This window comes from Mytilus galloprovincialis, chromosome 9 (assembly GCF_965363235.1).
Source record: "Mytilus galloprovincialis chromosome 9, xbMytGall1.hap1.1, whole genome shotgun sequence".
NCBI lineage: Eukaryota > Metazoa > Mollusca > Bivalvia > Mytilida > Mytilidae > Mytilus > Mytilus galloprovincialis.
Window position 1 is genome coordinate 4,607,441 of NC_134846.1, and position 17,306 is coordinate 4,624,746.

The following is a 17,306-nucleotide window of genomic DNA, read 5'->3' on the forward strand; positions in this document are numbered from 1 at the left end:
CACAACTGTTCAATTTTCAAACGTAACGAATTCGTATAACAATACTCCGGCTTGATAAAAGAAATAAGAAGATGAACCCTAGTAAATTAAAACAAGTGAACCATGTTCATCACACATCGTTCGAGGAACAAAATGACATTAATTTCATAACATGTTTGTGTTATGGTTTTTTGTTTTAGTTATAAGAGAGTCGAAAGATATTTAAGGGATATTTTGTCTAGAAAACAACGCACACGACTAAAGAATTAGCAACACGAACATGAGCAAACACTGGAGATGATCTCAACTTTTATGATATGCAATCATATAGTGCGCTGCATATTGCACCTGTCCTGACTAAATGATTTTACTATGACAAAACAAAGACATATTCAACGAAAATCGGTATCATGTATTAGCAAGTGTTTGACAATTGACTGGATTTCTATGAAACTGCTGTCACTTCTTTCTGACATAATGTTATTGTTTCTCCATGTTTGATATCTATATCGTATTATGGTATAAAGTTTCAAGAATTAAATACATTATTTTTTTAATTTCTATACCAATATGAGAGCGCATTTGTTTACATAATGATTAATCCAGTATCACATTGTTGATACACGTAATAATTGACTGGTTACAGTTGGTTTATTGCTAATGTCAAACTTAAGGCTTCTTGCTTTGGCATTAAAATATTAACATGAACATGCTGCATTCTCCAATATATATTCGGTATAGTGTTGAACCATGTCAATTGACTTTTAAAGGAAATTGGAAACCAGTGTCTGCACCATTTTCCTATGAGTGATATTTGCTTTTTACATCAAATGATGGTAATGACATTGTAAAGTTGTTTTTTTTTTTATAAATTTCAAACTTGAACACTTTTCACACTTGCCGACATGCTATCATTTTTAATAAGGTTAGTAGCTGAATCAGATATGGAACATTTATCTTCACTTGGATTCATTTGAGTTTTTTCTGTGTTATCGTTACGTTTTTTTCTACGCTTGCCATACTTTCTGACAAATTTTATACTCTTCACAGAGTTATACAAGGTCTTAGCATCACTAAGAACGATGGTGCCTAGCGATACACAAAGAACCAGAACTCCAATACCCCCGATAGCTTTTGCCGAGGGTCTGTTGTCCTCAGCACTTGTTTTCTTGCTCCTCGCTGAAAATTTAAAAAAAAAACACTTATGATTAAAGAGGTTAAAATAAAGTGTCATTAGTAACTGTTGATATACACCTGAAGGACATCACATGTAATGTTTTGGTGTAAATAATTATTCAACTGCCAGAGATGTCTGGAATTCGTTGATGCGACAGCTTCCTACCAACAACAACCATGTAACAATTGAAATATCTATATAATCAACGTGCTGTCCGTTTCGTTATGCATGGTTGAAACCAAATTATCTTAATAGCTCATTTTTCAGTTTGAACACGATGTAAACAAGGATATTCCTAATATCGAAATGCAAACACGCATAATTAAGATGGTGCCAAAAACACTTTACTATAATTAATTTGTAGTTGTGCCTTGAATTGAAAATAAGCAACTTTATATGTATCTTCTAAATCTTGGGTATGTCATAAGACCCAGTGATTGTACGACAGTATAATATTATTCTTAATAATGTGTTTTAAACGTATTTCAAATAGTTGACTACATGTAGTATCTTTCTGTCTGTTTTACAAACATACGTACCAAGTAAAGTATTCTTCTTATCAATCCGTAAGTCTCTCTTTAAATTTGCTACAGACTGTTTTAAACTTGTAGCTGTTATATTAACAAGTTTGAAACAACTGCAAACCATGTTTGGCTCAAAACAGTACAAATTATCAGTTGTTGAACCTCCATAGATTGCGGTCGATGTATGATCATTTTCTTCTACATGCTCCGTATACAGAGATACGGTGCTGTAATCGGAAGGGCTTGTACTGAGACGATCTGCGTTGCTTGTACAAAAGCCTGTTAATGGTTGATATGTTGAAGTGTCAAATTGAAATGTTAGTAATTTAGTTCCTGCTGTGTTGATATATTTATTCTCTAAATAGTAGGTATTATTTGTTGGTCCATTAATATAATAGTCCCATGTCTACAAAACAAAACAGCATGTATACAACGTACGTAAATGTTCTCTTTTCATAGCGGTTTTCCAGATAAAAACAAGACTTGCATTTTACCCCTATATATTATCCATGTCAGCTATGCTGGCTAACAATTAGATTAATTGGAATTGTGTTTCAAACTTCCAATGATGATTGTGGCCATGTTAAACTAGACCTGAAAAAAATCTGAGGAGAAAGATGTGTAAAAGTAAATGGACGGCGACGAGGTCAAGAGAAATGGATTAAGTCAAATTGAAAGTAGGAAATAATTGTTTCCCCTCCAAATATGAAAATCGAACAATTAATTTGTCTGTTCTAGGTTGGGGTTTCCAATGTACCACTGAAAAGCTGAAATTTAAATAGTAAAATGTACCATTCACGTCACGAAGTGAGAGACATAAATCAGCCTGTTGTCGTTTAGAAATTAAGAGTTGTGTTAATACTGGTAATTGTTCCAATTCCATCTTTCACGCAAAAGGAGGGTTTTTTGTTCTAGACATATGCAGGTTCCTTCATTTAAACAACTTTTCCACAAGAAAGCAAATAAGAAACAACTTTGTGTTACTTTTATTTCAATTTCGCTGAAAACTGTAATGATTATTTGGGGGTGGGGAGGGGGAACGGGGGGGTAATATAATTGAGTTGGTGCACTATAAATCACTCACGGCACAAATATCAAAAAAGACCTATGGGCTGCTAATTCATTAGTATACTTTACCATACTCTTTTGAAACATTGTGTTAAAAAATATTTTTTTACGGGTTTTAAAGAGAACATGTTTGCAAAGGTGATTAGATATGTCATTTTAAAAAACAGATTTTAGGCATAATGAATAGAATATTGATTTCAGCCCGTAACTATTACTGTACGTTAACAAAATGGCAAACATATTAGACTTAACACAAACTGGTTGCCTGAAAACTAAAACCAAGGAGGTTAACTCTATACCGCACACAATGGCTAAATATTTGCCACTGGAATGAAGCAAAATCAATCAATCAAGTTGAAAAGAATAAGTACATAAATTAAACAAAGATATGTATCATTAAAATCGATTTACCATGTGTTTTTCAGTTAAACTGTGGTTCACTTATCATGTGTTTGCGCATGTCCCAAGGCAACAGCCTCTGGCCTTTGTTAGTCTTGTGTGATTTTTAATTTTAGTTTCTTGTATATATTTCGGAGTTAAGTATGACGTCCATCGTCACTTAATTAGTATACATTTTCGTTTAGAGGACAGCTAAAGCACGTCTTCGGGTACGGGAGTTTCTCGTTACTTTGAAGACCCATTGGTTGTCTCTTTGACACATTCCCCATTTCCATTCTCAATTTTAGTCTATAGCTACAGTTTAGGCTTTGTGAAAATATGTACAAAACAAGATGCAACAAATAGAGATACCCAAATAAATAAGTCTTTAATAACTTTTTCTGATATATATTTATAGTACCTTTATGATCAAATTGATCTCGATATATTCGGACAATAGTTGCTTGTACATGGTTTCATACGTGTTACATACTAGACATTTTGAGTCTGCACAAAAGAATGATGACCGAACTCCGGTCTAAATTTAAAATTTCAAACTACCATTATTAAGCTGTATATTAATTTCTCACTCATAACTTTACATCTTATAGTTACAAGTTAGCTACCCCCGCCCCCATCCCCTCCCCAAACCCCCAACCCATTAATCCGCCTCTGGAACCAAGCTGATATTTTGCAGGTCCAAGTTGACATATATTTTAGTCTGAATTTGACATGCTTGACATTTCTCTTTTTCAAGTGTAAATTTCTCTATTCAAATGCATTTGGACGTGTTTGTGTAAAACTTTGACATTATACAACTCAGCAAAATCGTAGATATTTAAGGAGTTTGGTGTTGATCTCTGATAGTGTCTCTAAGATTTATTCGCAAATTTTAAAGTGTGACGACTCGAGCCGATTTAGATATTTTAAACATCTTAGCTATTGTAAAGTGTTACAGTAAAGTGTTTAGATTCCAACCGATTTAGACATTTTAAACATCTTAGCATATTGTAAAGTGTTTAGATTCAAACCGCTTTAGATATTTTAAACATCTTTGCATATGGTAGAGTTTTTAGATTCAAACAGATTTAGATGTTTTAAACATGTTAGCATATTATAAAATGTTAAGATTAAAACCCATTTATACATTTTAAACATCATAGTATATTGTATCAATGTTAAGGCTAATAAACGTACCATAATCTGCATTGTCGGATTATCAACAGTGATTGTAATAATCCATTCTTTGGCATTATACGTCCTATCCAGGCTGAGTGAACATTTACCCTCCGACCTGAATATCCTGCCCTCACTCCAAGGGGAATTATTGGTAAACGATATCGAAACACTGTTGACTGCATATGAGAAGTACAGCAAACTTGAAGCAACAATCTTCAAATGCATTGCTCTAAATCATTAAAAGTAGAAAACATTTATTCACTTTTGAAATGATCAATTTTGTTTTTATTTAAATTTTTCTAAAGAAGTATAAAAGATAACATACATATATCAATCTTAATATATTAGTGTGTATAGTATATCAATACGCCTAAAAGTATTTAAAAATACCACATTAAATATAACTGAAAAAAAAATACAGTAAATTAAAAAATATATTTTAAAAACTGAACTCATGTGACAAGAACGTTTTGTTGAAAAGAATTTTCTATCAACATTTTAAACAACTTCCTATAGGCATTACCCGCTCACGGTGTAGAGTGATAAATTGGAACATGCACGGTTTCATTCCAATTAAATTACGGTTTCTTTTATTTATTTTTGTAAATAATTATTGTCAAAGATTGGATTTTGAAAGAAATGCTTTTCCGAATTTATTGACATTTTTAAGCTATACTGATAATTTTATTTACGTACACGGAATATATTGTATGTTTAGTTTGAATGACGCAAATACTGATACCCCGCTGATGTTTGCCCCCGATATAAAGGTGTCGTTTCTCAATAAATATAATATGTATATATATATATATTGAATTAAGATATAATTCAATCAATGATATTTGTTAACAAGTTTATTATCTATTCATAAGTATTTATATTATATATATACACACAGTAATCAGTATCAAAATGTGAATTCAAATTGTATTAAGTATTGACAACTTTACAAGTTTAAACAAACTACACCTTTAAAGTTGGGAAAATAATATTTGGTAAGGAAAACACATATTCTCCACATAGAAGTTGATGGTCGTTTCAGTAAAATTGAATATTTGAACTTTTTTCCAGACAAAGATTTGATACATAAGTGTCTCCTTCGTTAGGCTTCCGTCCGAGCTATCAGGTAAGGTGTGACCGAGGCTTCAAAGAAACAATTTAACAATGGTAAAGATTGAATCATGTGTAAGTTCGCCGATAGACGACATGTAGTATGAGATGGTCATTTATCATACAAAAAGTCTTGTACTTTATTCATAGTAGCCATTTGGATTTTTTCCTAGTTTTTTCTGTCTTTTTTTTACAAGTGCAGAGCCGCACTGGAAGAAAAAAGTGAGTGCGGCTATAAAATCAGACGTGTGCTTAACCTTACATGTACAAGTCAATTTCGGAAAAATGTATTCCTTCCAAAAATCATCTATCAGGCCCTATGGTACACATGCTTTAATCATCTGCGTTCTTGTTGCGCCAACTTTAATGTCTATAGGTTATTGTGTTTATCATAATACCCTAACTTTTAAGGCACGTTTCTGTGTGTCTTTCTTCTATATATATACTTGATGTTTGTTTTAAGAATTTGAAAGCTTTTCATATTTTGTGAAAGCACAACGCAGTTTAAGAGCGGCTTTAGTTTGTTATTGAGACGTGTATTTCTTTTGCGGTGTGATATACATATAAATGTAGTTGAGCTTAGCGTATCGTAGCATATTTGGATGAATCTCGGTGTTCAAGTGATCTATAAGTATTTCAACTTAATGGATCACTAGCCGGTCAACATTGATGTTGTGAATTCAAACTCCGCTCATGACAACATGCGATCGACTCTAAATTCAATTGACTGGTATTGGCAGTGTCTGTGCCAAAGGTCAAAATTCACTCCGGATACTCAGGACATAAACATAAACATTTGCCGCCATGCTTTATCTACAGTGGAGATCGCTTCTAATCTCTCATTAGAACTGTCAGAATATTCTGTCATAGAACTGTTCTAACCTGTCCTAGAACAGTTCTTCCTAGAACAGTTCTACCCTAGATCTGTTCTAAGTAGAACTGTCAGAATCAATTCTAGGTAGAACTGACTTAATCAGTTCTAGGTAGAACTGTCAGGATCAGTTCTAGGGTAGAACTGTCTAAATCAGTTCTAAGTAGAACTGTCCAAATCACTTCTAACCGTAGAACTGTCAGGAGAACTGACTAAATCAGAAGAGAACTTCCCATACATGTACTTTTTATTTTTAAAATAAAGTATATGAATCAGTCATGTGAGTGTTGGATGATGCCGTTAAATAGTTTTGTTTAAAAGAAAAAACCATAACAAACTACTGACTTAATATGTTAAAAAGTCACTTTAGTGACGGTTCATACACCTTATCTCTATTTGTCCGCATTACTGGATATCACACAGGTTCCCGTAAATTTTTGACGTCACAAAACAAAATATCTGACGCCACAATGGAAAAGTGATTGCTGTATGCGTCAAAAGTTCAAGCGGCCGGTTCAGCCTGGGATTAATGATAAGGTGTATTATTATGGGTACAGAGAGGAAATAACTGCGCGCTAAATTCTTAGATATGGTATAAATACACATTGTCGCTATTTGTCTGCCATTACTGGATATCACACAGGTTCCCGTAAAATTTTGACGTCATAAAACAAAATATCTGACGCCACAATGGAAAAGTGATTGCTGTATGCTTCAAAAGTTTAAGAGGCCGGGTCAGCCAGGATTAACGATAAGGTGTATTGTGTTTCAAAGTTGGTGTCATTTTTATCATACGATCCGTCCTCACATAGAAATATTATTGGTTTACAATGAGGCCATATATATATATTAAGTGTAAATAAGTTCAGTTGATGCGGTCAAATAATTTTGTTAAAACGACTCAGCCTGATATATCGAAACTACTGAAATTTGTTTACAATTCAATATTTTGAATGAAAAGAGGACTTGGTGATACTCTAAATTGATGTGGAAATTTTTTTGTTGCCAATGTGTTCCAATATTCATTGATATTGCTGTCATTTGAATTATACAATCCATCGTAATATTTATTACTATAAGTGATTAAGTATTCGGCTATAAATATATATTAAGATTTACATAACAAAGTGTAAATATGGTTAGTTTTGGTTGATACTATCACATATGGTCAGTTTTGGTTGATGCTGTCAAATATGGTCAGTTTTGGTTGATTCGGACAAATAATTTTGTTATATTCATGAGTCAGTCTGAGATATCAAAACTACTGAAATTAGTTTACGATTTAAAATTCTGATTAAAAAGAGGACATACATGTACTGGCACTATAAACTGATGTGAGCATAATTTTGTTTTCCAATATTTCTTTCATTTATATTAAACAATCCACCTGATATAAAAATATAAGTGATTTACTTTGCGGCTATTAAGATTGACATCATGTACATAATAAAGTGCAAATATGGTCAGTTTTGGTTGATGCGGACAAATTATTTTGTTATACCAGTCAGTCTGAGGTATGAAAACTACTGATATTTGTTTATGATGCAATATTTTGAATAAAAAGAGGTCATGCTGGCATTCTAAATTGATGCAAATGAAATTAGGTAGCATTGTGTTCCAATATTTCTATATCATTTGTATTTTCATGATTTTACAATCCATCCTTACATAAAAATATTACAGATTTACTACATGTACTATGCGACTATAAGAGTTACATAAAAAAGAGCAAATATGGTCAGTTTTGGTTGATGCGGTCAAATATGGTCAGTTTTGGTTGATGCTGTCAAATATGGTCAGTTTTGATTGATGCAGATAAATAATTTTGTTACATGAGTCAGTCTGAGGTATGAAAACAACTGATATTTGTTTCTGATGCGATATTTTGAATAAAAATAGGAAATGCTGGCACTCTCAATATATGCTAGAAATGGTCATTGATTTCCAAAATAATTGTAGTTATTTATATACTACAGTCCCTCTTGACCTGAAATTATAACTGAATTACTGTGCAGCTATTTTATAGATTTACATAAAAAAAGCAAATATGGTAAGTTTTTGTTGATGCGGTCAAAAGATCTTATTACACGACTCAGTCTGAAGTATGAAAACTACTGATATTTGTTTATGATTCAATATTTTGAATAAAAAGAGGACATGCTCATTGGCGGATCAAGGGGGGTCCAGGAGTTGGAGCCCCCTTTTTGTTTAAGATCAATGCATTTGAATGGGAGCATATAGTTGGAACCCCCCTTTACTCATTGTTGGAACCCCCCACTCCCTTTTTATAATAGCTGGATCTGCCCCTGCATGCTGGCACTATAAATTGATGCGAACAAAATTGTTTTCCAATATTGCTGTAACTTGTATAGTACAGTCCCTCTTGACCTAAAATTAAAACTGAAGTACTGTGCAGCTATATAGATTTGCAGAAAGAAAGAGCAAATAATGTCAGTTTAGATTGATGTGGTCAAAAGATTTTTGTTAAACAGGTCCGTCCGAGGTATGAAAACTACTCGTAAACATAAATTACATTTGGGTAATGAAGTCAGATAATTTTGTTATGTGATAACGAGCCATCCTGACTCCCGGAATAACAAATGTAAAACAATTTAGATAACAACCCCCCCCCCCCCTCCCATAATACTAACGGCCTAATTTATGATCACTGAATTACGGGCTCCTGACTGTAATTGCTATTGTGCTAAACGGACAGTCGAATATCAATCATCAATCATTCAATTTTTTGATTGACACTTTATATAAACGTTTTATATTCATTGTTTATAGTTTATATACAATGTTTATATAAAAAGGCTCGTTCCCAACAAACATGAGATATTTGCCACTGAACATAAAGCAAACAACATGTTTCAATGGGTTAGTACATTTTTGTGCGTATAAAGTGTTTGTCTGTCTTAAATATAACACTCATGCTGTGACATTAATGTGGTACCTAACACTACAGGGAGATAACTCTGTAAAATCATCTAAACGTTTTAATTAGGTTGTGTTGTTAAGGGAATATTAAGCTTCTCAATGATCAAAATAAGTGTTTGTCAAACTGCTATATAACCAGTGTAATTTTTCTGATAAAACGGTTGGTTCAAATTTTTTGAAATTTTTATATTTTTGTAAAAGGGTCAAAGTAAATACTTTGTCAAAATTTTAAGAAAATTAAACGAGCCAAATTAATGTTAGCGAAAGTGTTGGGTACCACCTCAAACGAGCTTCTTACCTTATTGACTGTAAAACTAATCACTCATAAGATCAGCTTTCATATTAAACTTTCACTTTTCTAAAATGCGTAAACAGATGCGTCTTTTTCTCAATTGTTATCATTTTGCACTAATCAATTTCCGTAACTTTTAAAATATAAATAAAATTCAGTTGAAATTACCAGTAGTGTAAAACATTCCATACGTAAACCATATACAACACAAATTTGTAGAAATAACTCGGTTTAGAAAATGTAACGGTTTTTTTTTTAATCAGATATAAAAAAAAAAAAATAGCAACGGGTTTTCGACAGGAAATAGATTTTAAATTCAGGTCGAAACCTTGGAAATTTAAATGTAGCAATATATACAAATAAATCTGATAAAATAATTTTTAATTAGAGAAGAGTTGTATTCTATAGTTATTAAAGTAAAACCGTAGTACAGATGAAACAATATAATACAATTAAAACCCGCCTTCATTGTAAATGACATGATACACTTAAAAGCTGTATTTGAAATATTTGTAGAATACTGAGATTAATATACTTCAAAATTTTCACTAAAAGGTTATTCCAATTAAAATGTATGTTATTGACATTTTATAACAATGCGCTTTCATAATAACATGTAAATATGTAATAGTGTTAGTATTGGATCGTCCATTTAAAATTTTCATTCATTGTTTGACGATGCATTTATAACTGTTTTATATGAAACTTAAGAGATAAAACCCATTATTTGTGTTTTTTTGGTATTACGAACACAATTAGTCATTGTGTACATGCACCATTATGTCTTGTTTGCCATATTAATAGGTTTTAAGTGAACCTTGATACCTAATTTATCAGAAATGTGTAATTCGGTCGTCGCTACTCATCCTGCTATCAGTCGATTGTGATAAAAAATAAAAAGAAATTCAAAAAGAAATTGGAAATACAAGAACTGGACCAAAACACGGTAAGGTCAAATTTACATTGACCTGGAACACAATACATATTTTTACAATGTTAAGCTAAAAGTAAAGTAAAATCAATCTTAAGTCATAAATTATTTTTAGTGTCCTCTTTTCAGTTTAAACCATATAACTTTCATATTTTCAATAAAACGTTAGAATAACGATTGAGAAGAAAACTTTACATAAAAGAGATATTGATAATATTGCGGTTACGATTATACTCCCATAGCAAAATTAATGCTTTGTATAAATGAGATACCAAATATCGTTGAATGACGAAATAAGAATATAAGCATTTTCCTGGAAAATGCACGATTGTGAAACCGAAAGTCATTCAAACAAGAAAATATAAACAAACGACGAATCGATCATTGTGTTATAATCCTTTTTATTTCACAATAAGTAAAATAATAATTTGATTCACACCTATCAACTACGTTATAGCAAAATGTTTTTTTACGTCAAATTAGAACACACCCGTAATATTTGTTGATTTGAAGTCTCTAACAATGTGTAAGCCTTATTTTAGCCTGGATTTTTAGTCTTGGTATTGTCATCTGATAAAGTCATGCTGATTATAAGATGCACAGTTTTCTCTGCTATCAAAATCTTTCTGTTTGAACCCGTCGACCTGGAACTTGACATATAATTATTGGTAATATATATCATTTGGAAACAAAAGGGCCTGGAATGTAGTATTTTGTTTATCAACAGCATTGTCCTGTATTAGTTATAAATAAAGTTGAAATCTTTGATCCGCCGTATTTATGTCATGTCGGCTAACAAATAGAAACTGTACCTACGCCTTATTTCAAGTGTAGCTTTTTAGTATTCGTTATTTTATAAAGTCATGCTGATTAAAATACTACAATATGAAACAATGTGACAATGACTGAATTTAGTAGTGATAACCCTGTGATTATGAGTATATAGCAAATCCCAAATATACCGTTTGTTGGTGAGCCTGACAAATGTGGAACTTAGAGATAAGGTAAAAGGTAACATGTGAAATACAATGACACATACCTGCCAACTGTCACTATTTGCGGGGGATTTCCCCCATGGAGGCTCCCAAATTGAAATTTTGAAAGAGCAATTTTGTGCACAATTTTAAATAAAACAATTAATTTTACATTGGCTATAGGCTTATAAAAATATAAAGAAGCCAAAAAACAACATTAAAATGTATTTGAAGGGCCCCTTGAAGATTTTTTAGGACTATGACAGCCATCTTCCACGCAAAACCCCCATGGGCATTTTGAAAAGTTGGCAGGTATGATGACATGACAAGCGTTAACCTTTTAAAAAGGGCTAGTCGACTCTTAGCTGATGAAAATGGAAAGTGCTCTCGCTTTTTAGATTAATTCATTTACTAGAATAGCCACGTGCATCAATCAACAAATTTTACCACACACGTGAGGTCACACGTTATGAAGTAGTATATATCGTTTAACGTTGTTGTTTAAGAAACTCCAGAAGATTCGACTTTTTATAGATAAAAGTTACCTGTGTACCAATATCATGCATATGCATGATTAATGACCAGGCAAAATATAATTGCTAAAATAGAGAGGACAAATCCGATACTCTACTGGATTGAAGGACATTTACTAGGTTTGGATTATCCTAACCAATCAACAAACTTTGATTATTCACGTCTCGTAATATCTTCCAATCAGGTAGCAAGAAAAATTCACGCACTGACTGTCCATCGTTCAATTCTTAATATCGACTCATAGGAGTCGATAATTAAAAAGAAATCCCATCGGATCGTTCCGGACCTTGTTAATTTGTCTAATTGCTTATTGTTTGAAACAGTAATAGATGTACATGTAAAAGGGTAAAATTTTCAATAAACCATATCAAGTATGATTATACCCTTACATAGGTTTGACGTGTAGCTTTTTTTCGGTTAAACGTTTTTTAAGGTGAACAAAACACGGTCTTTAGATTAAGTAGTATAGATAATAGTGTGTTAATTTATGGGAACAAGAAATGTTTGCCTCCATGCAGCTAGAGCGTTTCGATCCAACATAATTGTCGTATTTGTCCTATAAGAACACAAATAAAACAGAGGGCATGACTTTAAACTGATTTTACCACTGATTTGCCGTTTATGCCGATAGATTACCCTTCGCTATAGCTCCTGGTAAACTGTTTAGCAGAAAGGGCCTACCCATAGTATACTATATGACCAGTATAAATTCAAGCCCTATGAATTATTTCTTAGATATTTTTCTTTGATTTAATTTTAGTCATTGATGACAATCTAAATCACATATTTGGTCGATGCCAACTTAGTACAACTGAATAGGCAACGTCACTATACTAGACTTGAATATCCCCATGTTATGTGTATGTATATGAAATGCATATGGACAAACACAGAAGTGAGTTTTCGTCAATATATTGTAAACCTTTTTCTTTTAACAGGATTTCAATAAAGGCAATTACTTTGTTGTTGTTTTTTTGTATGTGATTTTTTGGTAATATGTGACCAAAGTACATCAGAGACATACAAAAGCATGATACAATTTGAGTCTCATGTCGATAACTTAATTAACCATTATTATGGTTCGTAATACTGAAATGATATTACAAGCAAATCTACTAACAAATAAGCGACATCACTTTTAAAAAGTGCAGAGTAAGCGCATAATTTTAATGCCAGTACATTCTACATGTTTTTCTAACCAGTTTGAAGCTTTAAATTAATTCAGTGGTTGTCACTTGTTGCTATCTCTTATATCTGTCCTTCGTTAAACATACTGAAACTTTTCATACATAAACCATCATATATAAAGTATATGAATATTCGGCAAAACAGATTATTGTCTGACGTATTAGATTATAATCCTGGTACCTATGACAACTTTTTATGATGCATTCTGCTGTTTTTATGTATTTTTATGTTTTGCTTTGGAATCTTGTAAATAGGATCTTACTCCGTGGTTTGAGTGTATGTTAACAGCGTGCTATTTTTTTTCAAATTGACTTATTTTTCTTGAAATCCTGATTTCATCTTCCCGTGGTTAGCAGGGGACAACATGCTTTAATTGACAATTCATAACATGTGAGAAGAGGTTTAGAATGATAAATAGGAATTAATATTCACATGTAATCTACCTATACACAATCGGCACAAATGATAACAAATCGGCGCAAGTGAAAGACAAAATCGGCGCAATAATTGGAATGATGAAGTGAAAGTTGTCTTCTGTAGACAAATGTTTACCTATTAATAATAGTTGAAATTCGGTATTGAAATATACAATTCACAAATAAGTTTAAATAACTTTTCAATTGTTTTCTAGATGTATTGAATATGTTTGAGAAAAAAAGACTAAATTGGGAAAAATGAGGTGCCACTCATTGCCTGAAATACATACTTATATATTCCAAGGACAGCTTTGTTATCATGACACCGCAACACTGGTGATAAATTTAAAATGATGGTCTGATTTATGTCCTCGTTGTGTATTCCTTTAATTTGAACCCCAACACAATGACTAATTATACTATGACTACAAAAAAGAAGATGTGGTATGATTACCAATGAGACAACTGTCCACGAGAGACCACAATGACACATACATTAACAACTATAGGTCACCGTACGGCCTTCAACAATGAGCAAAGCCTATACCGCATAGTCAGCTATAATAGGCCCTGATATGACAATGTAAAACAATTTAAATGAGAAAACTAACGGCCTTATCTATATAAAAAAAATGAAGGTAAAACAAATGAATTATGTAACACATAAATAAACGACAACCACTGAATTACAAGCTCCTGAATTGGGTAAGGCATATACATAAATAATGTGACGGGGTTAAACATGTCAGCGGGATCCCAATTCTCCCCCTAACCTGGGACAGTGACGTTCTTCTTTGGCTTTGTGTTGGTATTGCTCGCTAGGAAATTAAATAAAATCATTCTCAAAGTAAATATATCTGTCCATTTTTGCCGTTAAACAGATAAATGAAGATGTGGTGTGAGTGTACATTTTACGAGCACTAGCAGCACACGTTTATTTTCATAGTTTTAATCAACCTCGCCTATGGTAAATACTGGCTATTGCAAAGTAATTATTGTTGTTAAGATACGGTATATAAATTAAGGTTTGGGGAGGCATATCAATTCTTAAAAAAGTTGATTGATACTTCGCCGTTGTCAATGGAGTTTTCATAGCCATCTCATTTGTTGCTTGTTTTTTGCCGCTTGTTTCTTAATTTTACATATATATAGGAATGGTTAGCATTTCCCTTCAAGTCATTGCTGATAAAATCTTGGATTTACTCACCATGAGCTTTCTGTGTCTCTTTTTGGGTATAGTATTCCCAGTCGCTAAGGTTATTGGTACGTTAAGCTTTAGAGCTGTCTCTTATTGTCCGGGGTTTTATCCATAGATGTGTGAACCTGTTTATTGTTAGTTTTGATGCCTTGTGATTAGATGTTCTAAGATTGTTTTTACTTCATTTGACATACATTGTAGTCTCCACTATTTGATGGTTAGATTGACATTATTTTTCACCAAATGCCTTAAGAGAACTGCTTTCGTGTTAGCATGTTTCCATAAGATAATCTTTGTCCGTGTTGGCTTTACAAAATTTGTTAGTATAGTTGTGTCATATTGATTGATATTGTATAGTGTGTCTTTTTATGCTGTAATTTTACTGTATTGTCTCGGGGTTTTGGTTATTGCTGTGAAAACGTTTAAATCTGCTGCTTTATCTTTCCCCTGTCAGGAGCCTATTGTCCAGTGGTTGTTGTTTGTTTGTGTGGTTCATAGGTGTTTTCGTTTCTCGTTTTTATATATATTACACGGTTGGTTTTTCTGTTTGAATTGTTTAACACTGATCAAGTTGGGGCTCTTTATAACTTGCTGTACGATGTGACCCAATGCTCGGTGTTAGAGAACGTACTTTAACCTATAATTAAATACTCCTTATACATTGTGACTTCGATGGAGAGTTGACTCCTTGGCATGCATACCACATCTTCTTCTTGTAATATTTCTTGTTTATGGCATTATAAAAAGGCTGGTGCATTTACAATTCAGTATCACATTTCATCGTCTTAATGGTTTTCAAGGCAATACGCTCGTTCAAAGTACACGGCATATTATGTAAGCATGAGACAAATTTTCTAACTTTGCTGTTGTCTATATCTGTTCTTTTCATTTACAAACAAAATCACAGATTACACCTAGTAATAAGCGAACATATTCCGTGTGATAGAATATTCACAAGACTTCAGTTGGTTTATTTGTCTATTTTTATATGCTACATAATGTGCTCTTTTATGAGATTCTGGATAATAGTGGGTGTATTAAGTTTGGTATTTCATTCAATTTTTGTTGGAGCTAAATGTATCATAACCTGATTAGTGTTATTTGCATCGTCTTTAATCAGTTCATATACGATGATAGTGAAAGCTCTTTTAGCAAATCCCTAGATTAAAATTCTAGCCACCGTTTCACAAAGCCTTCTAATGACTCTTTATAACGTTATATATAAGCTGGGTAATTTTCTGTGTCCAATGGACATGTTTCCCGTTTATTTGGTTACATTCAGTAGATCACAGAAAGTCTGAGTAACATATACATTTAAAATATCTACATGGAAATAAAGCAGTTGGACTGTTTGGCAAGGTGGTTAGAGCTCAAATAGACAAATTCATAGCTGTGACGGACCCGAGCTTGAAGAGAGCGCGTAGAAAACGAACAAAAACGGGTAGACAGCCAAGGGTTCCGAACAATCTAGATGATGCAGTGGCTGACCAGGCAACCACTGTGTAAGCAGTATAAATTGTAATAAACTACAAGGAAAATTTAAACGGAAAGTCTCTAATCAAATGGCAAAATTAAAAGTATGAGAGACTTGCAGGAGCTAAACGAAAAAAAACAGAATTTCAATCCCCTGCAAGGAGGATACATTTTCTTATACATTTTCTGTTTACATATGTCTTTCAAGAATTCAAATAAAAGTCATTTGTCTTTCGTCTAATTTTTTTTTTAATAAAATTGTGTCAAAAAGCGAATGAAAAAAAGGTTTTTGTAAACATTGGATGTATATTTGTTAATTTCTGTGTCATTTGGTGTCCGGTGGAGAGTTGTCTCGTTAGCAATTATACCACATCTTCTTATTATTATACTACAAAAATTTCTGGACATACGGAATATACGGAGTAAAAAAAAAATAGCCCATTAAACAGCTAAAATATAATATTAATGTGCTTAAAAACTAACTTTAAAGGCTAAATTAGTCTTCAGCTGTGTAATATTAAATTCTAATGCACAATTTCTTTCATATTTGAAAAATCCTCTGTGGCCAAAATAAAGAATCTACTTCCCTTCCAAATGTTATAAAAACCAAACAGATTGAAAATAATCTATGTAACCTAGAAGCTTAGCATATATTTTTGAAAATGGTTGACATAAACGTACTGATGATTTTAAGAGTTATTTCCCTTAACCTAGGTCTACCTGCTTAATATCAAATTAAAATGATTTAAAATGTCAGCCAACGGAAGAAAAATCATATGGTTACATGTACATTGACATCTATGGAGTGCATGGTTTAATGAATCACCAATTTGTAAGTGTGAAATGATTTCAACAAAGTTTGTTACATATTTTTATAAAATAAGCAAGTTTAAAGTGACAAATCCTTAAACATTTGAAGTCTTTACCCTATGTTGTTTTATTTTTGCGAGAAAAGGGAGTTCCAAAAATATTATAAAAATGTGAAAATGATAGAAAATTTACAAAATTCATCTATTGAATAGAAATAAAATAAAACACTTAAGACAATTTGAATACAAGACCAAACATCGATCA

At 32.4% G+C, this 17,306-nt stretch overlaps 1 long non-coding RNA gene across 1 annotated transcript; it reads right to left on the bottom strand.

Annotated features, from left to right (window-relative positions):
* Positions 1-525: 525 nt before the first annotated feature.
* LOC143046597 (uncharacterized) lies at positions 526-9,628 on the bottom strand. Its single transcript, XR_012969174.1, has 4 exons — positions 9,525-9,628; positions 4,324-4,534; positions 1,696-2,086; positions 526-1,158 (listed from the first exon to the last, which is right to left on the bottom strand). It is a non-coding gene; the product is annotated as an uncharacterized LOC143046597 (long non-coding RNA).
* Between the last annotated feature and the right edge of the window lie 7,678 nt (positions 9,629-17,306).